At 34.9% G+C, this 27,689-nt stretch overlaps 2 protein-coding genes across 3 annotated transcripts in view; one reads left to right on the forward strand and one right to left on the reverse strand.

The window, feature by feature from the left end:
- The window catches only part of LOC108739190 (neuroglobin-like), a 219,567-nt gene that overhangs the window by 166,976 nt on the left and 24,902 nt on the right, over positions 1–27,689 (reverse strand). The window lies entirely within an intron of this gene.
- LOC108739195 (homeobox protein 13-like) overlaps positions 24,678–27,689 on the forward strand; it is a 293,972-nt gene continuing 290,960 nt past the window's right edge. Inside the window, exon 1 of the mRNA XM_025973658.1 lies at positions 24,678–24,717. The gene's annotated coding sequence lies outside the window, so the exon portion shown is untranslated. The remainder of the gene's footprint in view (positions 24,718–27,689) is intronic.

Genomic DNA, 27,689 nt, shown 5'->3' on the forward strand with positions numbered 1-27,689 from the left:
TTGCATAAATTCGTTACATAGCAACTCGAATGAAACGAACTTACCCTACCATGCGTAAAGAAGTTTCACTTCAAAAAGAATTAGAAAAGTGTTGTTCTTAACGATTATTAAAAGGCTCAACAGGGGTTCTCGATACCAGAATCGAAAAAATTGGCAAAATATTTTCTAATACACGTGGGTTATATTTATTTATTTCAAATATTTAGTCGAGTACCTAGAGAACATTCAAGTATTGCGAAGATTTAAATGTACGGCACTGCTTATATGAGAAAGCCGGGGCAAATCTTTGTGTTCGGAGAATTGACCTATCTCGTTTTTAAGAATGTTACATCAACAAATTTTGAACAAGCTCAGTCTTAGATTAGTTCTGGTAAAACTACAATTGTTTGATAATCATAATTAACATTAAGGTATTTTATTTTATTAGTTAAAATTAGTTGTTACTGAAGTGTACAAAAGAAGATTCAAACTCAAGACTTTACTTGTGGAAAAATTAAGGGAGGGAAGCGATCGATTTAATATTAATTAATTAGACAGAATCAGGACAACCTAAACTCCCTTTATGAAGTAGGTATATGCGCTCTTCCGATAATTACAGTGCCAAAACAGAAGAAATTGCCTTTTTCTGCTATAATCTTTTGATCCTAAGAGGATATTCTTCAAAAAATAAATTAAATACTTAAAAAAACCAAAATCTTTAGGTTAAACTTGAAATTTACTGAACAGTGCCGCAAAAACTAATTTTATACAATAGTACAATGGCGGGCTGAAAAGTTCATAGGCTGACCCATATATGGCTCTACTATCGTAGTATCAAATCCATATGATTTTTAATTAGCCCTAACCTTCAAAAGACGTGTGTATAAATTTGATAGCTGTTGCACTATTAGTATCTAAGTTATAGCATTTTTAGTGAAAGCACTTTTGTTGTTTCAAAAATAAAGTGCTGTTTCATAAAGATAATGCACCGTGTCACAAATCAATGAAATCGATGGCAAAATTCCATGAATTGAGCTTCGAATTGCTTCCGCATCCGCCGTACTCTCCAGATCTGCCCCCCAGCAACTTTTTTCTGTTCTCAGAGCTCAAGAGGATGCTCGCTGGACAGAAATTTCTCGCCGATGAAGAGGCAATCGCCGAAACTGAAGCCTATTTTGAGGCTAAATACAAATCGTATTATAAAAATAATATCGAAAAATTATATGACCGCTATAATCGTTGTATCGCCCTCGAAGGGAACTATATTGAATAATAAAATCAGATTCTATCAAAAAAAAAATTTTTTTCTATGCTAGAATACGAACTTTTCAGCCCGTCTGTTATAAACCAGAATTGACTAAAAAGGATTGTTAAAATTAGTTTTTTATAAAAAGCCCGCTTTAACTGAAATAGAGTTTTTACGGTATTATCGTTATTAAGTAAGTATACAGGCTTTTCCAATCAATTTGTCTATTGCCACTGAAAGAAAATTTTCACGCGTAGTATCAAGGAGAAGTTATTTTTACCTTCATAATTATTACTCCAACGGGACGTGCCTGGATTATTATTTAATTATTGGCTTGTAACGTATTAATCGGTGTTTATTTTACACTCATTTACTACTTCTTTAACGGCCATTTAGGTGATACAATTTCACGTTTATTTTTAATTTTTCTTACGTTTCTTTCGATTATTTATTTTTATTGTGTTGAAACATTAAATAATTCAGTACTGAATAAATTAGATTTCAGTAAGGTCCAAAAATACCTACGTATTTTTATTTTTTAAGTCATCGAAAAGATAAATTCATTTAGCCCATCTTGACGTTTTTATTTTACAAATGAAATATTTTAGTAACTACGAATAAAACTGTGATGACACTTTAGAATTTTCCATTGAAAACTGAAACAGCACTAATTTAAATTTCAAACTACTTGAATGTGTTGATAGCTTCGCCGTGGAACTGTTTATTCGAATAACAGAACTTGCTTTGAGGATGACGTATAAATGTGTAGGTACATATATAGCTAATTCTATAAATAACTTATTGGCATTTTCCTGCGATACTAACATATTATTGGAAATCACATATTAAGTGTCTGCTTATTGTAAATATTAGAGATGAGCCGGGTACCCGATTTGGATCGGTACTCGGCGGATCCGACCGGGTACCGGATAATAATGCCGCGTACCTAGGTAATTTTTACCATAGAAAGAAAAAACCAACACCATCAACAATAATTTAATAAGTACCTATACTTAACAAAACCTACCTGATGAAAACGTTTGTCATAATTTGTATTATTTATTTATTAAAGGACGTATACTGTTCGCAGCAAATACCGGTAGATGGAGACTGCAGCAACTGGATGTTATACGGTACTTGAATTAATTTCTGTCATTTTTGTCTACAATAACTGTAAAATAAATAAAAGTAAAACTAAAATACTGGTATGCAAGGGAAGAAAAAGTAGGGAAAGAGAGAATATAAAGATAGGAGACGAAAAATTAGAAGAAGTAGCTGATTTTAGATAAATCAGATAAGTCAGGATGGAAGGAGTAGTAGGGATATAAAGCAGAGGATAGCGCAGGGTCGTGTCGCCTTTAATTCGAAAAAGGTTGTTAAAGGTGTATGTTTGGAGCACGGCGTTGTACGGGTGCGAAACATGGACAGTTGGCGCGGCTGAAAAGAAAAGGTTAGAAGCGTTCGAAATGTGGTGTTATAGGCGGATGATGAGGATAACGTTGGTATAACAGATTAGAAATGAAGAGGTATTGGAAAGAATAGCAGAACAGAGGACTCTATGGAAGTCAATAAAAAATAGGCGAGACAGGTTGGTACGACACCTTTTCAGGCATGAAGGTATAGTCAGAGACATATTAGAGGCAGAAACAGGAGTTAAGAGGGGTAGAGGCAGACCTAGATTAGATTACTGTTCGCAAATAGTTAAGGATGTGGGTTGTTCTAGTTTTAGCAAAATGCGAAGTTTAGCTCAGGATAGGAAAGAGTGGAGGTACGTGTCCAACCAGTCTTAGGACTGACGACCTTATGATGATGACGCAATTTCATTCAAAATATTGTCCTCAAAATTTTCTGACTTTTTTTGTAATAAACGGATTCCACCATAAAAAAATGTGATTCATTCGAACCGATTCATTTATCAAGCAAATTTTGTATATCATAGTAGTAATTGAGGCTTCTTTCCGAAGGACTACACTGCAATGAACGAAACAGATAATAGTCACTAAAAGCGACATCTGGAGAACGTGGCGGGTGGAGTAACTCTTCCCTTCCAAGTGCCCCTATCGTATCCTTAACCGTTGTTGCAACGTGTGACAGGTCATTATTGTGCTGTAAAATTACAGCGTCTTATGTTGCAGTATGTTCTTAATAATAGGCAGCTCAGATTAAAGCAGCGGATAACAAATAAACCACCTCCTTCTGACATCACGGAAGGCGCAGCATCACCCCTTTTTAGGCTGACCAGGTCAAGGTTTCTCCTTGAGCTCAAAGTTGCCATTTTTTTATCGCTTAACTGCATCTCTACAAATGATTTCAGATGGAACAGTTTCATCGAAGGAAACTGTGAGTTGCAGTGGCTGTTTTCTTTAAAATGAAACAAACCAGCAAATCTTCTGCATATTTCGGCTTATTCGGCACAAAACTCGAGATTTTTAAATACGTTAGAAAAGAACGTTTCCTACTTAAACTTCAAGTAATAAGTACTAATATAGATTGGGAGTATTTTAAGATAGGTTAAGTTTTCTTTTTGCATGTGATAAAATTACAACCTGCGCCATTTATTAACTTAACAGCAGAAATCAATTCAAGTTTCCACCCTGTATATAAATACGCTTATATGGAGTATCTCAGGTTCGGTTAGGTTAAAATACGCTTATATGGAGCATCGTAGGTTTGGTCGGTGATTTATTGAGGCTGCCATTAGTATCAAATAAGATAGAAAATGCGATTCACGTATGATAATTATTAACCCAAAACGTATACTTTACGCGCTTATTTGTCTAAATAACTTGATAACCATTAGCTTTCCATTTTATCGAATCCTAAGCTAATTTTCATCTTCAAATTTTGTTTTACTATACAATATGTGTGAACAGTATTCCCGAAAAATTATGGCAGAAGAAGATACATGGAAAAGAAATAGAAAGAGCCATTTCTCACCACCCAGTGATATACATAAACATGAGGGTAACCCAACTACTCCGGCAATGATGACCAGGACTACCTAGCGTAATTGTATAAGGCGGCGTCGGTGTAAATTATGTACAATTGGTCTGTCTGCGTACCAGCTGCTACGAAGGTCACGAGTAGGTACGTGTGTTTCGTCTCTTGACGCTTGCTATATAACGAAGAACAGGTGTTCTTAAGGATGCTTGGGAGGTACAATCGGAGACAAGAGTACATAAAATTAGAAATTCGTGATTAATTAGGTTTTGCAGCATATCATGAAGTAAATAAATACTATCTACACTAAAAAAAGTATACGGTTTGAAATAAAATTTGGAATTTAACCAAAAGCTTTGAATAAAATAAGAAATAACGAATAATATGGAAAAATTTTAACTGACTTTTGGCAGTGGATATGCCTTGATTTCAACTTCGAAACAAAAAAATATTTAGTTTCAATCTCTATTAATAATGAGCGTAAAACTTTTTAATATGTTTAAATAATAATTAAAACTTTAAAATTGCATTTATTTCAGACAATTATAAATATTATCATTATATTATCAAGTAAAAACGAGATTTTCAGCTAATTTTTCATTTTTTTCTCGATAACCATTTAGTGAATTTGAATAACCTTACGCTAAAGTGATTCTCCAGAGTTCAAGTTACTTATTATAAAAGTTTGAAATTTCTGGTAGCTTTTTTTCTGTTAATAAAAATAAATTTAATCTGTTCGGTTAACGAATCTCCATAAAATGACGTGTAAAATTACAATTTTTTAAAATTTCAATAACTTTTTAACGGTTTAATGAATCGATTTGTAATTTTAACAGGAGTTTTAGAATTGAATGAGGAACGTTCTTCCAAAGTTTTATTTGTCTCGTAGCATTTTGACATACCTCCCAAACATCCTTAATCATTGATCGTTCATTAACTGGGGTACTTCTTGTGTAAAGTTTTTACACCCCCTACCCTTAGCGCTACCACGAGATGCATTCTAGAATGTCTTCAGATGGTACGTTTCTTAATATTCCGGCATATTGATCAGAACATAGTCTGTTTCTCGGTTAAAAGTTTTATAATTAAGTGCATTTCACAACCTATAACATTGCAAAAATGTATTGAGCATGGTTAAAGATCCGCCAGTGCCATAATATTCGAAAAAAAAAAAAGTCCCTTAAACAGTGCAGTTTTCACATAGTACTGCTCGCAACTAAAGTAGATAATTTCAAATTTCTTTACAAGATCAGGGATACTTTTTACCCCGAATAACCACTTAAGAATTCTCGTCTAATAAAGGATGTTGGATGTAGTCCAAGTATTGTTAGATAAATATCGTGGACAAGAAGATTGATGTAACAGTTTAAAAACGCGATACAAGAGGATTTTGTTATCTACAAATCCCTAGAAACCTATTTTGCGACGCGACACCTACAAAAAATAAAACGCTAAAATGTGTGCCATAAAAATGGAACTAAACTTTTTCGAATACATATTTGGCTTTGCTCGCGAGAGGTATGAAAAGAAAAGTAAATAGGGATACATCCTGCGGATTTTTTCACATAAAATACATCTGCCAGCAAAGTTTTCTTATCCTTCTAACGAATTACGTTTGCTCAAGGAATTCCTGTCAGGCGTTCCTTTTGAAGCGCAAATTGGGTCAAGAACAAAGGGTAACGCTAGAGAGAGGTAGTACCTACTCCTTTCGATGAAGAAAAAAAACATTTTCAGAAGAGCCGTTCGGGATCCTAATTAAAACTTGCAGAAATTCTACATTCCTTGATTAAATTAGTAGCAGCTAGACAATGCTGTTACACGTTTTAAAATAGTTGTGTAGGTACATAAGAGACTAGTTAGTTTTTACAAAGTAGCAATAAATTGGAATTAAAAATATTTCGAAAGACAATGGTTACAGTTGCAATTATATTAATAAAATAAAATTTAAGGATCTATTTCAAAATCGTCAACTTTTTAAAAAGAAACCATCAAAACTAAGTTTATTAGTTTATTATTATACCATACGAGCCCATCAGATTTATTTTAGGACTCGAAGGTTTTTCTCGTGAACTTGGTTTTCAAGTTGCGTATAGTTTGAACTCCCTTGGAATTCTTTTTGGCAACCCTAAGAAAATGTTGCGCATATACGAAATTGATTGTAACGATTGCAGCATAAAGTTGGACACCCTGGCAATATTTATCTCAAACTAGGTTTGGTAAAACTGAAAAATCCTTTATTGTCCCTCATATTGTTACCGACAATTATTAGGTCGATATTGACAATATTAAATTGGTAAATAAAATTAGAAATAATTACCTGCTTGATAGTTTTAAAAGTATGGTTATTTATAAAAAGTAATTAAACTCTCTTAACAGTGACACGGGTACTATAGTCTAATTTAATTTGTCTTTTTTTTGGAAGAGAAACTTCTTTACGCACGGTAGGGTAAGTTCGTTTCATGCGAGTTGCTATGTAACGAAATCATGCAACGGATGCTCCCCCTCTACTCGGCCACGTAGTCGAGTTCTTAAATTTTTAGTGTAGTTACAAATAATACCATCAAACCAATTCCTTAACCCCTATCCCGGTATGTTTGTGTGTTTGAAGAAGTTTCACTTCAGTAGCTTGTTGTATAATTACATGTTGTATTTTTTTTTTATTGTAAGATCCACTAATCATTGCAGTTACAATTCCAGATAAGTTAACTTGACCGTAACATATATTATTATAATTGTATTTAAATATTCAACTGTCTTTAGGTTTTATGGTAGTTCTCTAGAGTCTCCGAAGAAGATAACCTTGTTATCTAAAAGCAGCTCTGTTCTTAGTATAGTGTTTTGGCATTGGGGTTTGAACACTTAGAGTGTTCTCCAACCCTGCCAAAGTCTTCCAATTTTTTAAATTTAGGAAAATAATGTGTAGTCTTAAACTAACTTTCTTTCCACCTACTAAAACGAGGATATTTTTAGAAATAGTGTTTCGCTAGAAATAGACTTAGACTTTGGATTTCCATGACTTTGTTTATTATTAAGTTGCAACGTTTCGACCATATAATATATGCAGTCGTCATTAGGTAACCAACAGTTAACTCAAAACTCGGAATTTATATAATTAATTAAGTGATCATTCGGGTGTGACATTTTGTCCGGTTGGTTGGATTGCAATTCCAGGATTAGTTTCAACCCCAGTTTCCATTTGTTACTTCCACTCTTGGATAACTAAACGTTAAATGAACGCTGTTTTTTTTTAAACTTACGCCGTAACCAGTAGACTTGGAAATTGTAGTTCAATTCACTGATGTAGTTCAACAAATCTTCTTCAACGAAGTGAACTAATTCACCAGTCTAGTTCAGTAGTTCATTTAGTTCAATGCTCAGAATGTAGAGTACGCAAAACTTCCAATAATACAGTAGAACTCATGTATTTTGAACTCATGTCTTTTCAATACCATCTATTTTCAATTGATTTTACTCATGTATTTTCAAATTTTTCGTCCCCACTTCAAATCAAAATCAAAAAATAGATACAGAAAAGCAAATTATACGTTTTATACTCAAAATTGGCGCGTAACTACTGCGGAAAAGATTTACCCAGTTTTTTTCTAATTGTTTTGTGACTGCCACATGGAGGAAAGTTGAAAATACATGACTCGATTAGTCCCGATATGTTGAAAATACATGAGTCCTATTGTACAAGGTGTGAACTACTGAACTAACAGGTCAATTGAAAAGTCCCCGGCCTAAAATAGTAAAACACATTTTTTTTGCAAAATTCGTTTTTTTTATTCAACATAATTCCCTTCAAGGGTGATACACTGATTATAGCGATCCTCCAACTTTTCGATACCATTTTTGTAGTACGATTTGTCCTTTGCTTCAAAATAGGCCTCAGTTTCGGCGATCACCTCTTCATTCGACGAAAATTTTTTCCCAACGAGCATTCTTTTGAGATCTGAGAACAGGAAGTAGTCGCTGGGGGCCAGATCTGGAGAATACGGTGGATGCGGAAGCAATTCGAAGCCCAATTCATGAATTTTTGCCATCGTTTTCACTGACTTGTGAGACGGTGCATTGTCTTGGTGAAGCAGGACTTTCTTTTTCTGCAAATGCGGTCGTTTCTCGGCGATTTCGTCCTTCAAACGGTCCAATAACGCTATGTAATAGTCGCTGTTGATGGTCCTTCCTTTTTCAAGGTAGTCAATGAAAATTATTCCACGCGCATCCCAAAATACAGACGCCATAACCTTGCCAGCCGACTGTTGCGTTTTTGCACGCTTTGGAGCGGGTTCATCGTGTGCAGTCCACTCCGATGACTGTCGATTGGACTTCGGAGTGAAATGATGGAGCCATGTTTCATCCATTGTCACATATCGACGCAAAAACTCGGGTTTATTACGCGTGATCATCTTCAAACACTGCTCTGAATCATCAACTCGTCGTTGTTTTTGGTCAAAAGTGAGCTCGCGCGGCACCCACTTTGCACAGAGCTTTCTCATACCCAAATATTCGTGAATGATGTGATGTATACGTTCCGTTGATATCTGTAGAGTGTCTGCTATTTCATTCAATTTCAATTTACGGTCATTCAAAATCATTTTGTGGATTTTTTTAATGTTTTCGTCCGTAACAGCCTCTTTTGGGCGTCCACTGCGTTCACCGTCTTCGGTGCTCATTTCACCACGTCTAAACTTAGCATACCAATCCTTGATGGTTGATTTTCCTGGGGCAGTGTCCGGAAATTCGTTATCAAGCCAAGTTTTTGCTTCAACTGTATTTTTTCCCTTCAAAAAGCAATATTTTATCAACACGCGAAATTCCTTTTTATCCATTTTTTTCACAATAACAAAAGTTGCTTCACTAAAAATGCTATAATTCACAAACTAATGATCCGACAGCCGTCAAATTTATAGACGCGTCTTTTGAAGGTTAGGACTAACTGAAAATCATATGGATTTAGTTCTGGTACCGCCATCCATGTGTTAGGCCGGGGACTTTTCAATTGACCCTAGTATAATTCTTTCAATTGCTGAACTACTTCACTCGGTTCAGTTGAAGTGAGCCGTTCTTGTGAACGCCTCGTTCATGAGTTACACAAGTCTAGTAACCAGTGCTCTCTCTTTTGAAGAATGTCTTCCTTCTCCCAACGAACTTTTTGCTTGTTTGCATAGGCGTGTTATGCTATGCCGAATCGTGTAATTTCTCCCTTTATAATGTGTGATAAATGTTATTTTATCCGGTTTTCTAACAGTCTCTTCATTTCCCCAATGTAAACTTGACCGCATTCACATAGAATCTTATATAAAAGTATATAAAATTTTTCGTTTCTCTCTGTGTTGAAAGTTTTGAGTGTTTCAATTTTACCGCAAGCGACAATTTCAGTAGGAACTGAATTCGGTTTAAAACGTAGAGAATTACGCCGACTTTTTCCTGTTCGTAAAAGGTTCAATTTACACCAAACGCTTCCCAACTCTATCGAGACCGTAAACTTTTTATGTCGGGTCGTTAAATTTTCACAAATGAACAAAAATGCTGAAAGATTGTGCTTTGTTCCAAAAATCTTTCTATCTTCACAGAAATAATCATAAAGTTAAAGAAAGAGATTGATGTTCACATCTGGCGGCTTCCATAAATTCATTATTGATCAAAAACTTCATTATTTATTGATTTACATGCTGTTCGCCTAAATAAGCAGCAGATAATGTTAACGACTAAATAATATTTGTAAGAACCGTCAGGGAAGTAATTTATTATTCACAAGAACGTCTCAATTTTTTTTTGTTTGCTCTAGCTGCAACATATGTACAGGGTGGGCAAATTTCGGCATTTGTATAGAATAACATAGTAACTATATAAGATACAAAAAAATTAGTGGGGGGCTTCTCATCTCGTTTTTTGAAACAAATTTACTGGTCTTCTCAAAAACATTTGTTTTCTATGGATAAACAAAAGTTGAAAATTTTGTGTTTTGGCTACATGTCCATATCTTGGTTGTTTGTAACATTAGAAAAAATAAGTTTTACGTTTTCACACACTTTTTTATGGCATGGAAGAAATAAAAATAAATCACCCCCTTTCGAGTTATAACAAACTTTTTCTCAAGCACGAATCATAGTCGGCTATGATTTGGTTAAGAAGACAAGTTTTTTTACTTTTCTAATGTATATAATATGTGGGGTCGCATTTAATGATTATGTATTTAATAAGGAAAACAACCTCTTCGTAGTTTACCCCATGTGTTTTTTTACGTTGATTTCTAATAGGCGTCACTGTTATTCTTGTTTCAGGAAAACTTTAAAGATAAATTATACAAAAGACCCAATAACAATTTGAATGAACTTAGATAAAATGTCATACCGTGTATATTTGGTTTCAAATATTCATATTCATAATGCCGTTCGCAGTTTCATAACGAAATCTAATTTATTTACGCTTTTTCTTTAGTTTGTCTAGGGTTAATAAAAATGAATCCAGATCCACACTTTAGAATGTATTTCATGGATAAAATATTAATGATAGGAAGTATCTTGGTGTATACAATGAAAAAGTCTTCCGGTACCACACGGTTATCACAATACACTTATTTTAATGACCACAAACAGCACATCAATATACATTTCATTGATTTCAGCGTCTTCCGACTTTCTCGTCTTTTTAACCTTTTTTCAAGACTTCAGTATTGTGTGCGTCTTTCGTCTTTTATACGTCTTTTTCGTATTTTGTTTTACGCTTTGTCTTTAGTCTGACTTCGATAGCCAACTATTGGGGATTACTTCGCCCCTTGCGGTATTTACCGTCCTTCGCATCGGTAAATTCCCTATTATCTGGCACTTGCGAAAACAACTCGAATGAGTGAATCAGGAGTGGATAAACGGCTAAAATATAGCTATTATAACTTAAAGAAAGGAAAAGATATTTAAAATGAAACAAAAACTCACATTTATATATTGAAGATAACGGTAATCAGATGAAATATTTACTTTAATTGACGTTATATTATAACTAGTTTTCTGTTCGGTTATGACTCCCATGTTTACTTAGGTTTTCTTAAATTTTCACAAAATTTATTTATGGAGTAACCTATCTTCGTTTTAGATAACTATTAGATTCCTGATTAAAATTGTTATTAGTTTGAATAAAACATTCCAACATGTTATATTTTTCGTAATTTTCATAAGTCATTTTACAGGAATTAACTAAGAAAACTCAAATTAATACTAAGAAAATTTACCAACGGATGATCACAATCATATAAATAACAGACGCCTACTAGAAACCAATGTAAAATATACAAGGACTAAACCATGAAAAGATTGTTTTCGTTATTCAATGCATACCCATTGACGCAATTCAACATCATCATCATCATCATCATCATAGGGTCGTCAGTCCTAAGGCTAGTTGGACACGCACCTCCACTTTTCTATCCTGAGGTAATCTTCGCATTTCCCTAAAACTATAACAACCCACATCCTAAACTATTTGCGAACAGTTATCTAATCTAGGTCTACCTCTGCTCCTCTAACTCCTGTTAGAGGCAAACCTCTAATATGCCTCTGACTAGACCTATCTTGTCTATTTCTTATTGACTTCCACAGAGTCCTCTGTTTTCCTATTCTTTCTAATACCTCTTCATTTCTAACCTTTTCTACCCACCTTATCCTCATCATTCGCCTATAACACCACATTTCGAACGCTTCTAACCTTTTCCTTTTCGTCGCGCCCATTGTCCATGTTTCGCACCCGTACAGCGGCCCGCTACAAACATACCCCTGTAACAATCTTTTTCGAATCCCACATATTATGTAAATATTTGAAATGATGGTATATCTATGATTCCGATTTAAAAAGTAAAATTTTATAACTCAAAAGGGGGCGATTGTTTTTCATTTTTTCTGAAATCACTGTATACTATATAAGAAAGTACTTGAAGAACGTAAAAATTTTTTTTTCTAATGTTATAATATGAACATGCAGCCCTAATTTTTACCTTTTGTTTATAACTCAAAAACAACAATGACAGTAAGTTATTGAAGACAACAATAAACTTGTTACAAAACAGGAAATGAGAATTTTTTAATCTCATAGTTTTCTTATGCAAACGTCAAAATTTGCCCACCTTATGCTGCAGCATCCATAACATAGTAAGTTTCATTCCATTCTTTTCTAATAAATACCGATTAGCTAGTTTCAAAGCTTTTGAACAATGGACTCATCATTCTTTACTTTCACCTTTTGTACTGTTAAACCATTAACGAATTACCCTGATCCTGACAAAAATAAAGTGACAATTCCTTATTCCCTCGGCGACTAGTTGAGAAAGACGAATAGGATGAAGAAAAAGCAATCGCTACAAGGCCCCAAATCAAACTGAAACAATCTGAAAATAAATCGATCTTTTACACCCATTGGAAACGCCACCAGAATTCAAAGGACAATTTAGTTTCATTCGTTTGTCACAAAGGATATTTTTTTCCATTTGTTGTTCAATTTGTACAGGATAATGTAAGACTTTGTATGTTTGATTTGGGTGTAATCCAAAAAAACCTTTTTTTATTGTTGAAAGAGAGAGATAAAGAACATAGACGGAAATTAGATTAAGAACTATTCTAATAGTTAGGATTTGAATTATTTACTGGCATATGAATTAACTTTTCCGTTTAAATTAAGACAATTTTCAAAGAAGTAGGTTATATTTTCAAATAAGTGCGGTTGAAAAAAAAACATCTTAACCAAATTTTTGCTAATGGCAAGTAAAAATAAAATGTACTGACAAAGATATCTACATACAGTTCACTTCAAGTAGTTAGAGATGTAACCTTGAAGAATTCTGCTCGAAGATAGAAAGACACACTAGGCGTGAGCAAGAGAAGAAATGGTTGAAACAAGCTGGAACGAGCACAGCTTTCGATGGGCGGTCTTAGGAAATAGGCTAGAACTGTACAGTATTAGACGAAAATGTATATAAATTAACAATAAAAAACAACAAAATGTGTAGAGCGTTAAGTTAAGTATATATATTTTGTACATATAGAAGAGATTTTAATTACTTTTTAATGATCTACTGTTATCTTATTAGCGTTTACTGTCTATTTGAAATAATTTAACTTTGTAAGCATTCTATAAAGTAATTATGCAAAGTTTATAACTCGGTGTCCTTTTGATTTTAAACTAGAATTGTTGGCCGTTTTAATAAACAAGCGCTAAATATTCAGTGTATTTCTTTAATCTTCGTCGTTCGAGTCAGAAGATTCATCGTCGACTCCTACTTCAATAACTAAATCTTCAATGACGGTTTCTACCTCTGGAACATCTAATGTGTATGCATCTTCCTTCTTAATAACTGTTGCACACACTTTTCCATTTTTATTTTCATGTTTGGGTTTCATAAAACATCTGGCATCACCTTCCTCTACTTTTTTCTTCTCCGAAGCAACCCTGCTTATGGTTAATAAACTTAGTCCGGTTGCTGCCGCTACACGTTCTTAAACTTTTTCAAATAGTAGAATAAAACATTTCTGTTCTTTTTCAGCGTTCATAAATTGTAGTACATATGCAACGAGTTCTATACACTGAATATACTTCGTTTACTTTCTGTAGCGATGTGACCTTCAGTTTGACCGGCGCAAAGTAAAAAAAAACAGCACTAGGCCAGAAAAGGAAGGAGACAACTCTCGGCCAAACTCTTAACCGGTGAAGAGCGTATAATCCGTACAGTACTACACGGAAAATTTCACCATTTTATCCACTACAATTGCATTGCTCAGATGTGCTGTTATTGGTACCAATTACTACTGAAACTATCAACGAGATGTTTATTTATATTTGATATGTTAAAGGCTTTAACGCTTGTTTTCGACTCGCGCTACTATTCATGATTGAACAAAACGTTTGGCAGGTACTGTATGAAAAAGAATATTTAATGAACAAGAGTCGAGAGTATAATGAGCTTTTTTCTCCCTGCCTACGGTTTTGCCAGCGCGCATCCAAGACATTGGAAGGGGCAAATCGCTAGAGAAAGTAAATGAAGTATACTTAACGCTCGTTTTCGTTTTCTGTTGTTTCTCATGGCAGTTAAAATGGTACTGTACACTTTGGTCTAGTTCTCGCTCGATGATCGGTGAAGAAATGAGCTCCGCAAACAAACATGATTGAATTTGGAATTATGTTACGGCGCAGCCTGATAAAGGGATGAGGCATAACACTGATTACTTGAAATGAACTGTACATGCCTTTATTTTTGATTGATTTACGTTTTTTCTGTGTTGTATCTCCAGTCGTCATCAGTTACCTGATAACCATGTCGAAAAGTTGTGGCTCAATGATAAATAAAAGATAGAAGATTGAATGTCTGGGTGCATTCCTCACGCAACCGTAACTTTCAAACAAACGCTTTGCGTAATTTCTATGTCAGTGAAAAGATACATGTGATCAATACCTACACTAAAAGCATCACGGAGGGGAGGCGCAGTTTTAATGTAAACAGAAAATCATTTCATATTCTCTTTGAACAGTTACGAACTTCCGACTACGCACTTCCCGTTTTAACCTGCTTTTTGGTAATCTTTTCAACAAAATAAGATAAGATAGAAACTGAACAGAATAATAGAGAGACTCACTCGCTAATTACCTCAAAACATAATTTAATTTCGAACACGTGTTTCACCCACTTCGTTTAGGAACATATTCAACATAAGTCTAACTCTTATGTTGTGAAACGTATAATTACTGTATTATTAATCTCGGAAGAAAGCAATTTTCATTTTAGTACATAAACTAGAGCCACTAGACGTAGGCGTTTGAAGCGAACATTAGGCAACATATCCTGCTAAGAGTGGAAAAAAACATTACGGTACTGCAAGAAATGCGGGGTTTCATTGAATACTCACATTTGGGTGTCGTGGTTGATGTGTGGTTTGGGGTGTTAAGTGATGTATCAGGGTTCTGTTAATACTTCAGTAAAATATAGATTTGTTATAATTTATACAACTTAATCATCATAAGGTCGTCAATCCTAAGACTGGTTGGACAGGTACCTCCACTCCTTCCTATCCTGAGCTAATCTTCGCTTTTCCCTAAAACTAGAACATCCCAAATCCCTAACTATTTGCGAACAGTAATCTAATCTAAGTCTACCTCTACTCCTCTTAACTCTTGTTTCTGCCTCTAATATGTCTCTGACTAGACCTGAGATGCCTGAGAAGGTGTCCTACCAACCTATCTCGCCTATTTTTTATTGATTTCCATAGAGTCCTCTGTTCTCCTATTCTTTCTAATACATCTTCATTTCTAATCTCTCTATCCACGGTATCCTCATCATTTACCGGTAACACTACCACTTTTCTAACGCTGCTAACATTTTCTTTTCCGCTGCGCTCACCGTCGATGCGCTATCCTCTGTTTTATATCCATACTTTATCTTTGCTTTATATCCATACCACTCCTTCCGTCCTGACTTGTCTGACTTCCTAGATACCTAAAATCGGCCACGTCTTCTAATCTTTCGTCTCCTATAATTATATTCGCTCTTTCCCTACTTTTTCTTCCCTTACATATCAGTATTTTTTGTTTATACTACTTGTAATTGTTTAATTACTTTTGTAAGTTCTCCGTTGTGCAGTAGATTCGATGTTTGAAACAAAAAAAGGGATCAATTTTTACTGTCTGTCATTGGTCTCATACCTCATATCAGCATGGGAGTTGTCAAATTGACAAAGAAAAATAATGCAGCCTTGCTCACATTCCCATCCCACTGGAACCATAGGCTGCAGCCATTAAATAAGTCTGTATATGGTCCTTTTATGACTTATGCAAAAGTGGCATAAGGAGTGCGTGCTTAGAAGTCCTGACCAAACTTTAACAATATATGAAATTACTGATATTGTTAAAAAGGCCCCTTAATATTCGTTCACCCCTAAGAATATTATTTCTAGGTTTTCGTTTACTTATGTGTATCTACTCAATCGTAACAAAAGTCAATAAAAAAATAGGCGAGACATAATGTTGGTAGGACACCATCTTATATATGAAGGACTAGTTAGAGACACATTAGAAGCAGAAACAGGAGCTAAGAGAAGGAGAGGTAGACCTAGATTAGATTACTGTTCGCAAATGGTTAAGGATGTGGGAGGTTTTAGTTTTAAAGAGATGCGAAGATTAGCTCAGGATAGCAAAATGTAGAGGTGTGTGTTCAACCAGTTTTAGGGGTGATGACCTTATGATGATGATGATGAATCGCAACATATTCGGTGATGTTTTTGAGTTCTTTTGTATAAGGCCGAGAGAATCCCAACATTTGGAACGATTAAGCACTGAACGCCGATTCTGGCGAGGGTTCTTTCAAGTGGTAGATCTACTACACGTATTGTACCATCAAAAATTGCTACATCTGCTTCTTCAGAAGCAATAGGCCCTTTCCCAAAAGCATCCTAAAAAAAAGCAAGAAGAAAACGTGGTAGAACAAAAATTCTCACCAACACCTTGAACTCACAAATTTAACGAACGAAAAAGCAGAAAAAAGGAAAAAATCCGACAAAAGCATAAAAGAAAAAAGTTGTTCGAAGGGTTTTACAAGAGAGTGATGAACCAGAAAAAAATTGAGGTTCAAGATTTGGATAAGGGAGATGAATTTTTACGGGAATTGGAAAGAGACAGAGACAAGGAATTTGAAATATTTGAGGAAGTGGGTGATTTTAAAGTACTGAAAACGACCTATGTGTTGATCGACTTTTCCACAAAGAAGAACAGAATTTCCTACATTTGAGTTGTTGAAAGAAATTTTAACTTCTGAATTTAATTTTTAAGGCACATTACGAATTCTGGAAAGTTTGTATATCTTGCCGAAGGAAGACATGTGTCAAGTGTCAAGAGACCAGATTTTAGGGAAACTTCCTAAACACAACAGAAATGATGCTTGTACACAATCTACTTGTTTCATATGTATAAATACGTATATATCTTTTAATCATTATAAAAAAGACTTTGAAAAGATTTTCTGATAATTAAAGGAATGGTAAAGTGAGGCGTACCGCCTTTTACACATTCGAGTTCCTAGAGTTTACTGTTTTATTTGTAGGTATTAGATATGCATTTTGAGCAATTGGAAAGCTGAATAAAGCGAGATAATGCATAATTTACTTTCTTGTCCCATTCATCACAGGTATTATGAATGGGAAGTTAATTGTAATTTTAAGAAATGAATTTTCTTTGTAAGCATCAATTATTGTCCTCGTCGCAAAACAAACTGGTAGAAGCTCAGACCATTTCCTATATGAATCACAAAAATATAGCTCATATAAGAAGTGCCCCATTCATTCCACTTTTCCCCTACATCGTTTGAAGTGTAGCCAAATAGGGTGAACACAAGTCATAACTAACCTATGTTGCGTAAAATACGTTCCCGCACATTTGCCCTTTGTAATAGAAGCAGTTCCCTATATAATTGAATAATCAGTCCGCTCGCAAAGGGTTTTCCGTGTGATAAAAACAGTCGCACAGTGTCTAGCCATAGAATACATCAATATAAAAAAATAGTGCCAACAAAGATTACATTTGCGTAATTTGTATTGGGAACAATGACTTTTCATCCCGGCTAACATCATTTATGGCTTAAATACATATTTATCATCATAAGGTCGTCAGTCACAAGACTGGTTGGATACGCACTTCCACTCCTTCCTATCCTGATCTAATCTTCGCATTTCCCTTAAATTAGAACATCCCACATCTTTAACTATTTGCGAACAATAATCCAATCTGGGTCTACCTCCACTCCACTTAACTTCTGTTTCTGTCTCTAATATGACTCTGCGTAGACCTTCGTGCCTGAGAACACGTTATCTCTCTTATTTCTTATTGACTTCCATAGAGCCCTCTGTTCTCCTATTTTTTCTAATACCTCGTCATTTCTAACCTTTTCTATCCACGGTATCCTCATCATTCGTCGGTAACACGACATTTCGAATGTTTTTTTTTTTGCCGCCGCCCCATCATCCATGTTTCGCACCCGTACTGCGCCGCGCTCCAATTTAACAAACACTGTCATGCACCCAGTGGCACTTTCTAAATGGAAAACCCTTCATGTTTCTCAGTTATATTACTACACAACGATGGGCGACTTGTGTGAAAACAGGCACAGACTTGTATGTGTTTCTGGAATACGATATTGTGAAATATCTATCAATAAAACATATTGCATGTCTTTCAAATATTGCGCTGCTCCCAGCGTGGTGTTTATTGCATTTTGCATCGCGCACATAACATGAAGACTATTCACTTTAAAGAATGCACCTACTCTTAAAGCGCATTCACACGACGTTATTTATTGCAAGCAACATAAGGTTGCGATGTGAAGGTACATCAAAATCGTTTGCTTTCATACGACCACGCAAATCGCAAATCCATGCCATCAACAGATATGTCACAATCTTTTATCGCTGCGTTTGTAGAAATCAACGTAAGTTTACACCTATATTGACATACAAATCGGTGCAATTCGTGTAGTTACCGTAGTTACTAAAAATGTCTAAACGGGTACACTATACGTTTGATCCATCAGGATTAATGTGTTGATTCATTTTTAGATAAAAGTAAAAAAGGAAATGCTTGGACAGAAATTTTCTTTTTTAGTACATCTCCTCTAGGTACTGTCAGTCCATGATATACTGACGGTGACGACGTGACAGCAATAGTGACTGTTATATATGTATACATATAATAATAAAATAAAATAATTCGAAGTGGTCTGTATTCTGTCGAAACTGCCACACACCGATCGCGATTTCGATCTTTTTATATATAATATATATGTCTTAAATAGTAGCGATATCACTCTGTATGATGACTATTTATCATTTATCCCCCGTTTTGTACATGGTGTCGTGTACAGTAACGTTGCGGCTTATTATTATAGGCAATATATTACATAGTGTGAAAACCCACTTTGGGTTTGAAAACCAAAGTTTCAGCACCTACTATTATTGTTTCTTAATGATGAATAATCAAATGGATAAAATATATTACCTAGTATTGTGGAAGTACCTATACCAGAATCTTCAAAACAGATACCTTTCGTCGGTTTGATAACGTCCCATTTTTGAGAAAATTGGAAAAAACCTGTTCTAATGTAGATTAAATCAAAACAGTGAAACTTGCTTAACCTGATTGTTCATAACTTCGCAGAGGAAGGTTTTTTTGAGACTTTTTCGAGGTCTGTTCTAAAAGTACCGCGAATTTTGTGTTTTTTCAAAAATTATTTGTTTATTCGTGAATATCTTTTTTGCCCCCTTCAAAGTAATCCCCACCACATATTATACACATGTGCCAACATTTTTTCCAATCCTCGAAGCACTTCAAAAAATCATCTTTTTATCTTGTTCAGCTCCTCCTTCGATGTCGTCTTTATCTCCTCAATTGGCGTAGCGTCGTCCTTTCATGGGCCTCTTCAGTTTCGGGAACAAGAATAAGTCACAAATCCGACAGCTTCCATTGGGTTGATTGAGCTTTGGTTTCTACGCCATAACCATAAACCCATGTTTCGTCACCAATTACGACCCTCTGGAGCAAATTTGGGTCGTCGCGGACAGAGTTCAACAGCCCTTTAGCAATATTAATGCGGTTCTGTTTTTGATCGAAATTGGAGTAATTTTGGTACGAATTTCGCAACGACCCGTCTCATGCCAAAATCATTGGTAGAAATCGAATGGCGGAAGCCAATCGATATGTTTAGATCCTCAGCAACTACTGTAACGGTTATTCGAGGATTGACAAATACTATTTTCTTCGCATCATTAACGTTTTCGTCTGTTGTTGATGTGTTAGGGCAGTGTTTCCCAACCTTTTTTTCCTCGCGAACCAAAAGAAAGGTCCGAAAAAATTTGACGAACCCCTTATGTAGTCGTTAATGACAGGTAAAAAAAAGCAATCATCATCATAAGGTCGTCAGTCCTAAGACTGGTTGGACACGCACCTCCACTATTTCCTATCCTGAGCTAAACTTCGCATTTCCCTAAAACAAGAACAGNAATTTTGTGTTTTTTCAAAAATTATTTGTTTATTCGTGAATATCTTTTTTGCCCCCTTCAAAGTAATCCCCACCACATATTATACACATGTGCCAACATTTTTTCCAATCCTGGAAGCACTTCAAAAAATCATCTTTTTATCTTGTTCAGCTCCTCCTTCGATGTCGTCTTTATCACCTCAATTGGCGTAGCGTCGTCCTTTCATGGGCATCTTCAGTTTCGGGAACAAGAATAAGTCACAAATCCGACAGCTTCCATTGGGTTGATTGAGCTTTGGTTTCTACGTCATAACCATAAACCCATGTTTCGTCATCAATTACGAGCAAATTTGGGTCGTCGCGGACAGAGTTCAACAGCCCTTTAGCAATATTTATGCGGTTCTGTTTTTGATCGAAATTGAGCAATTTTGGTACGAATTTTACAGCGACCCGTGTCATGTCCAAATTATTGGTAGAAGTCGAATGGCGAACGTTGATTCGACGATTGGCAAATACTATTTTCTTCACATCATTAACGTTTTCGTCTGTTGTTGATGTGTTAGGGCGTCCGTCACATCTCTCCTGAGAAACTTTGTACCACTGATAAACGTTGCTTCGGTCCAAGGAAGCTTCACCATATGCCACAGTTAACATTCGGAAATTTGATACAGATCCTTGGATCTGTTTTTTGGAATAGGCAAAAATCGAAGACGAGTCAAAACACGCTCAAGCAGAGCAGCTTGTCAAAAATCAACTGAACATTCAACATGACCAAACTGGTCGGTATAAGTGAGAGACATGAGTACCAACATAACGCCACAAAAAATCTAAAATCGAATATACATAACCCGCGGAAATTCAAAATTCGCGATACTTTTTGAACAGACGTCGTAGATAATGACAGAATAAATAATCACTTTTTACAGCTGCCAATGATAGCAAACAGCCATAGGATACATAATAATGCAGTAAATATCCTGCACAACGCATTACTGCATATTTAAACATTAGCATTAATTTACACAAAAAAACAACTTCTGAGACGAACCTTTTACATTCGGCTCTTCATTTGAATGTAACGCAAGACTGTATAATACACTAAAAATTTATTGACGAACAGTTTTCTCGATTGACTGTTCACAATTAAATTCTATTATAAAATAAATACTGCAGCTTTAACAAAAATGTTTCACACATTTGCTATTCAGTGCATATCTCCAGAGTGCAAAATCTGGGGACAAGGTTGAACATTTTCTCTGAAGTGCGATTGTGTATTCTCTTTTATGTAATTCGTTTCCACACAGCATATGTTGATCGAATTGCCTCTCAATATCAACCCACAAAAAAGTTCGGAAAAAGCAATACGTGCGGAATACGGTTGGGGGTGTGTAGGGTACTCGAATCCTAAAATAAAAGTTTTTGGGGAGTTTCAAGAGCAATCAAAAAGTTTACTTTTAGTATAACTGTTGCAAACGACCAGCAGGCAATTCAATTGTGCAGAAAAATACTATTGTTTGTTTAAGTATTAGATATTAGAAAAGTGTTTTTATAACCAATCTTTATAAAAACACTAGTCTGTAAAGAAAATACTACAAATGGCGCAGTAAACGCCATCTGTAGCACGATGCTACATTTTAGGTCTATATTCTGTCGAAACTGCCAGACGCGGATCGCGATTTCGATCTTTTTGGATCTCATCTGGCAGTTTCGACAGAATACAGACCACTTCGAATTATTTTATTCGATTAAGCTAACGCGCCTATCACGTTGAGGTTAGCTACGCCGGGATTCGTTTCCAGCAAGTAGATATCCACACAAGTGGACCTTGTTGGAGCATACGTAATCCTAAAATGTAGCATCGTGCTGCAGATGGCGTTTACTGCGCCATTTGTAGTATTTTCTAAAACGCACTGTTAAGACAGCAGGTGAAAGTCGGAGCTGCCTGCGAATACAGACCATTTCGAATTATTTTATACTAGCCTGTAAAGCTTACAATTAGTAGGTGTACAGGTTGCCACTAAGCCAAAATCGATTATTTATACACGTATATTTCAAAATAGAGATAAATATTTCAACTAAAAGTTGTATAGAGTTAAATGTATAATAACGTAAAAATATTTTCAAAAGTGGCGGACTTCCGGTTATATCAAAAATGCACAGTAACTTCGTTGTTTTAAATGCAATAAGAAGTAGGGAGTCTTATTGCATTATTGATTTCCCCATAAAAAAAAACAATGTCAATTTATTAAAATGTATTGGACCTGGGTCGCCCCATTCTGAAGTTATTTTTCGTTTCTTGGAAAATTTGACTAGTATCGGAGCTACGGATGAAGAGGTATTAGAAAGAATAGGAGAACAAAGGACTCTATGGAAGTCAATAAAAAACAGACGGGACAGGTTAGTAGGACACCTTCTCAGGCATGATGGTCTAGTCAGAGACATATTAGGAGGGGTAGAGGTAGACCTAGATTAGATTACTGTTCGCAAATGGTTAAGGATATGGGTTGTTCCAGTTTTAGGGGAATGCGAAGATTAGCTAAGGATAGGAAAGAGTGGAGGTGCGTGTCCAAACAGTCTTAGGACTGACGACCTTATGATGATGAGTGTTTGACGCTCTTTTAAATATCTCAGAAACGAAAGGACCTAGAGGTTTGCGGTTTTCATATTCCGTTTATCATCTGTAGGTATTAGATAGATACGTACATTATAAATAGTATGATATTTATCAGTGCCAATATTCACAAGTTCAAACAAGTATAACTTTCTTTTTTTAAAAGGAATGCGTTTTATAATGTGAAATTAAATTTCCTTGCGTCTGATATAGGGATGCTGGTATCTGTGACCAGTAATTTTTGAGAAATTTGCAATTTTTTTGATATTTTCAATAATATTGTCTTATCAATTAAACCGTTTCAAGAAGTTTGGCGAGTTTGTGTTGTTTTTCGATTTTCAGTTTAGGTACTAATTGTTGAATAAGGGTGTAGGAGTAGATGCTAAAGTTGTAATGTCAAATTACAAAACTAACTGTGAAAATAGTAATAATATTTATGAATTTTGTTTAATTTGCACAGTTTCAAGAGTTGGTATGCATGAAGTTTTAAAGCTTTTTTCGTAGTCTTCTTTGCAAATGGCTGGGAGAACACATTGCAAATGGCTTAGTAGTAAATTAAACCTATAGTTTATTTTGTTAAGTATGTATATTCTTATGACACTCCACAATCGAGAGTACGCGAAAATAGTTTTTCTATCCCCACTTCACCATAAAAGACCGAAATAACTTTTTTACTGTTTATAAAATCAGATCTCTATCTGAAACGCAGATACGCGAAAAACTCTACAGACTCAAAAACTTAATTATGGGTTTCAAGGTATATACTGTGTTGCACATGCCCAACATGTATTATTATAGAACTAAAAATCCATATAATTTTTTAATATTTATAGAAAAAATACCATTTCAAAATGCATAATATTTAATAGCATATTGGTGGTAACAAAATTAACTTAAAATTATGTTAAATGATTAATTAATATAAGACAATTCATTAATTACTAATCAACAAATTTCAACCAATTTTATGCATTTGCCCGTCTCTTATTCGTTGTATTGTCGTTATTTAAGGACATCTGGGATTGTAGCGTGCGTGACGCTAACAGATAAAGATGTCAGCCTCTAGTATATTTACTAACCGAGCGGCATGGCCTAGAGGTTTAGACCATTGCTTAGCATTCGGGAGGACGCCGGTTCGATTCCGGGTCTGTCTGGCTTGGTCCAAGTTTTTCTATGGTTTATTTGGATCACTTAGGCAAATGCTGAGGCAGTAATATTCTACAGATAATCTTCCATTATCTTCTGTCTCATTTTTCTCACCCGAACCACCATCCACCCACTCCCACGATTCCTGAAAAGATGGTCTTCCGTCCTACCTTCGGGCGTAGTCCGATGGGACTATTCGCCCACCAGCATTAGCATTACTGGCTGGTGGGAATGAAACACCCAAATGTAAAGTTAGTCTATTTGCGATCTATCTACGAATTATATACGGAATGTTCCTTCAGAATTAACAATATGTAGATTAGGTTTGCTATATGTTGAAAGTAAATTTTGTTAAAATATATGTTGGGCTTTTTGGTAACTAAGAAAGTAAGTATTCACTGTAAAGTCAGGTTCAACTGCCTAACCTATTATAATTAAACTATGTATTGAATTAAATTCTCTTGGTGTATCAAAAAAAGGAATAAAATGCAATATATGTGATCTAATTTGTCTAAAGACCTATTACCTTAGTGAAAATGGGTTATAATAAACTGTTTGAAATACTATTCAATTCATTACCAATTTTATAAGTAATCTTGTTCTCAATACATGAGTATAGATGTAAACGAAAAGAAGGATGTATTTCTAGTTTTCAAATAATTTACCTACTGACTATACCTCATAAAACAAAGTAGAACTGAAAATGGTGACAATGACATAATATAAATATTTCTTTTTACAGAAAAATATGCTGCAGGATACACAACGAGGATGTCGCTGGTCAACTTTATCCAAAAGGTAGGAAATTTGCTAAACCTTCGCCGTATTCAATAATAATTCACTGCCTTAGTGACAAGTAAGTTGCTTATGTACATTTGTCGTCTTCTTTGTTATTGTTTACCGATTGGTAACACCTTATGCAATTGTTTGAAATCTAATAAGGCTAAGTAAGTTTTTAATTGGATTTTGAATTTGTAAATACCAATAGCCCACAAAATTGCATGGAACTTATCCCAGGAAAGTAGGCAAATGATAAAACCAACTTTCACAACACAACTAAGCTGTATTATGACCTAACTCATGACATATTCACCAAAGTAATTTTCTTATCACAGTTGTTTCAATAACTTTTTTCTTTCGATTTATTAAGACAATTATTACGTACTATACATTGAATATGGTTCACTTAGGACGGGTTAAATTATCAATTATAATTCTCCCTGCTGTTTTAGTAACTAGAAAGTAATTTAAAAATAATTTTTGAACAAGAAAACGCAATACTTAGTAGGAATAAAATACTAAAAATTATTAGTGCTAATATTTATTAGTAGTTTATTACAATCCGTAAATATTGGGAAGACTTAGAAACAGCCTTAATAGTATGGAAGCGGAGTTGACAGTAGAGAATTAAACTAAATAAAAATAAAACAAAAATATTGGTATGTAAGAAAAGTGAAAGTATGTTGGGAGAAGTTGTCTATTTTCGGCATCTAAGAAGTCACATAAGTCAGAATAGAAAAAGCGGTGGCTACGTGAAACAAAGGATGGGGCAGAGTTGATTCACTTTTACATAATGAAAGAAAGTCACTGTGGCCACAATCGGTTAATTTAGATATTCTAAACGTACCTAATTTTTATCAAACCGTTAGAGTAAGAAAAAAACCCATGAAATAAATGTTGTTGTTGTCGAATGACTTAGTCAAAAACTGATTCTATTAGGCAAAAGTGGTTTTATTTCGTTAGTCTAATCTTACTAGATGTTATGTAAAACATCTAGATAATGTGGTTAATTCTGTTCCATTAACCACCTTACCCAAAATTGGTAGATATTACATATATACAACGGCTAAATATTATGAATAATTCAAATTATTCACTTTTGCTATAACATATATAGTATGCCTCATCAGTACTAGGAAAAATTAAGGCTAAAGAATACACATAAAAAAAAAAGAGAATGAGCCATTTCGCACCACCTAGCGATATATATAAGCATGAAGGTAATGACCTTACCGAAAGCCCCAATTGCTGCGGTTATGATGATCAATATTACCTAGCGTAATTATGTAAGACGGTGCCGGTGCAAATCACGTGCAACTGGCCTATCTGCGTACCAGCTGCTACGAAGGACACGAGTAGGTACGCGTGTTTCGTCACTTAACGTGTGGGATAACGAAGGGCAAGTGTTCTAAATCTCCCTCTCAATTTACGAATTATTAACTTTTTGTGCATAGTTTTTACACCCCCTACGTTGTAGCGCTATCACAAGATGTTTTCTACAATGCCTCCAGATGTTACCTCTCAATATTCTGGCATACTCTTTAGACAAAGTGTGGGTCTCGCAGTCAATCTGTAAAACCGACCGTGGTTGAGTTTTAAAAATGTTTAAATCAAAAGAAAAAGCCCGTAAAATAATGAACTAAACCATTGAAACTTATTCATAACTTCCTACCACGCCGGCTGGTTTTTGGACGTTTTCCAATGGCTATATGAACATTTTCGTACCTTGTATTACAATGAGTTTATCAGGAACACAACGAAATTTCAATATTAGCTGTGGATTCGTTTTTCTTCGAATGGCAGCCATTTTATAAAAGTATCTGTTTTTACATTTGAGTGATTATCTCCTAAAGATATCCCTGTAAACAATTCACCAAAGTTACGTGTCTGTTTTTGGCCTCGGGGCTTGACTATGTATACTGTATGTTTTTGAGGTCGCTGAAACTAAATCAAATGTATCCCCAGCATGTGAAGGTTTGAACATAACCTCAAAAAGCACTCCAAAATCCACTAAAACCGTTAATCTTGGTAATTTCAAACGATTTTAAACCTTAAATCCGTAACCCATCAACTCTCCCACTAAATATATAACTTCTTCGTCCTTTACATTCCTAACCCTAAAACCTTGTGACTCCATAACACTGATCATGGATTATGATGTCATAAGGTTTTGTGGTTTGGTGTTTAAATATTTATGAAGTTATACATTCAGTAGAATAGTTGATTGGTTACGGGTTTTAGTTTTAAAATTATTTAGGATTATCATGATGAACGGTTTTAGTGGATTTTGGAGTGTTTTTTGAGGATATACCCAAACCCTGACGTACATGGTTTAAATTTACCGCGGATTTGGATTCAGCGACCCCAAAAACATATAGTCCACATAGTAAGACCAAAATTTTTTTTGTGTGGATGTGTAACTAGACGTGACTTTTTTTAATAATAATCTATTTCGACTGGACTAAAAATATCTCGCTTATTGCCACTTGCATTTTTTTTGCCAACAGTTTGTTTTGCGATAAAATCTGTTAATTACATACACGAGAGTCTACGATATGATTATTTTGAATTTATGATGAGATTGTTGAAAACACGAAAACTGCAAACAAATTAGCAGTATTACTAAAATAAACTTTGGAGTAATGTACTTTAGAGCTACATGACTTGAAACATGTGTTCACAAACACGTAAATTCCAATTTACGCTCACGTATCGAAACGACAATAAAACGATATTGTTTATGATAGATTCTGGTTCAAGAGAGTGGTAAAGATAAGTTAATTCAATATTTGTAGATACTAAACTCTACAACATCCAAATGTTACCACTGCATGCTATTTCATTGATTATGTTATCATAGTATTAATAAAATGGGTATAATAAAAAGAGGAAGGTCCCAAAATTATAAAATAAAAAAGATAGTCTAAATTGTTAAAAAAATGAACAAATAAAGCTGGGTATACATCTGCAAAATGGTATTTTTGTTGGTC

The sequence above is a fragment of the Agrilus planipennis genome, unplaced genomic scaffold (genome assembly GCF_000699045.2).
Source record: "Agrilus planipennis isolate EAB-ADULT unplaced genomic scaffold, Apla_2.0 scaffold58, whole genome shotgun sequence".
NCBI lineage: Eukaryota > Metazoa > Arthropoda > Insecta > Coleoptera > Buprestidae > Agrilus > Agrilus planipennis.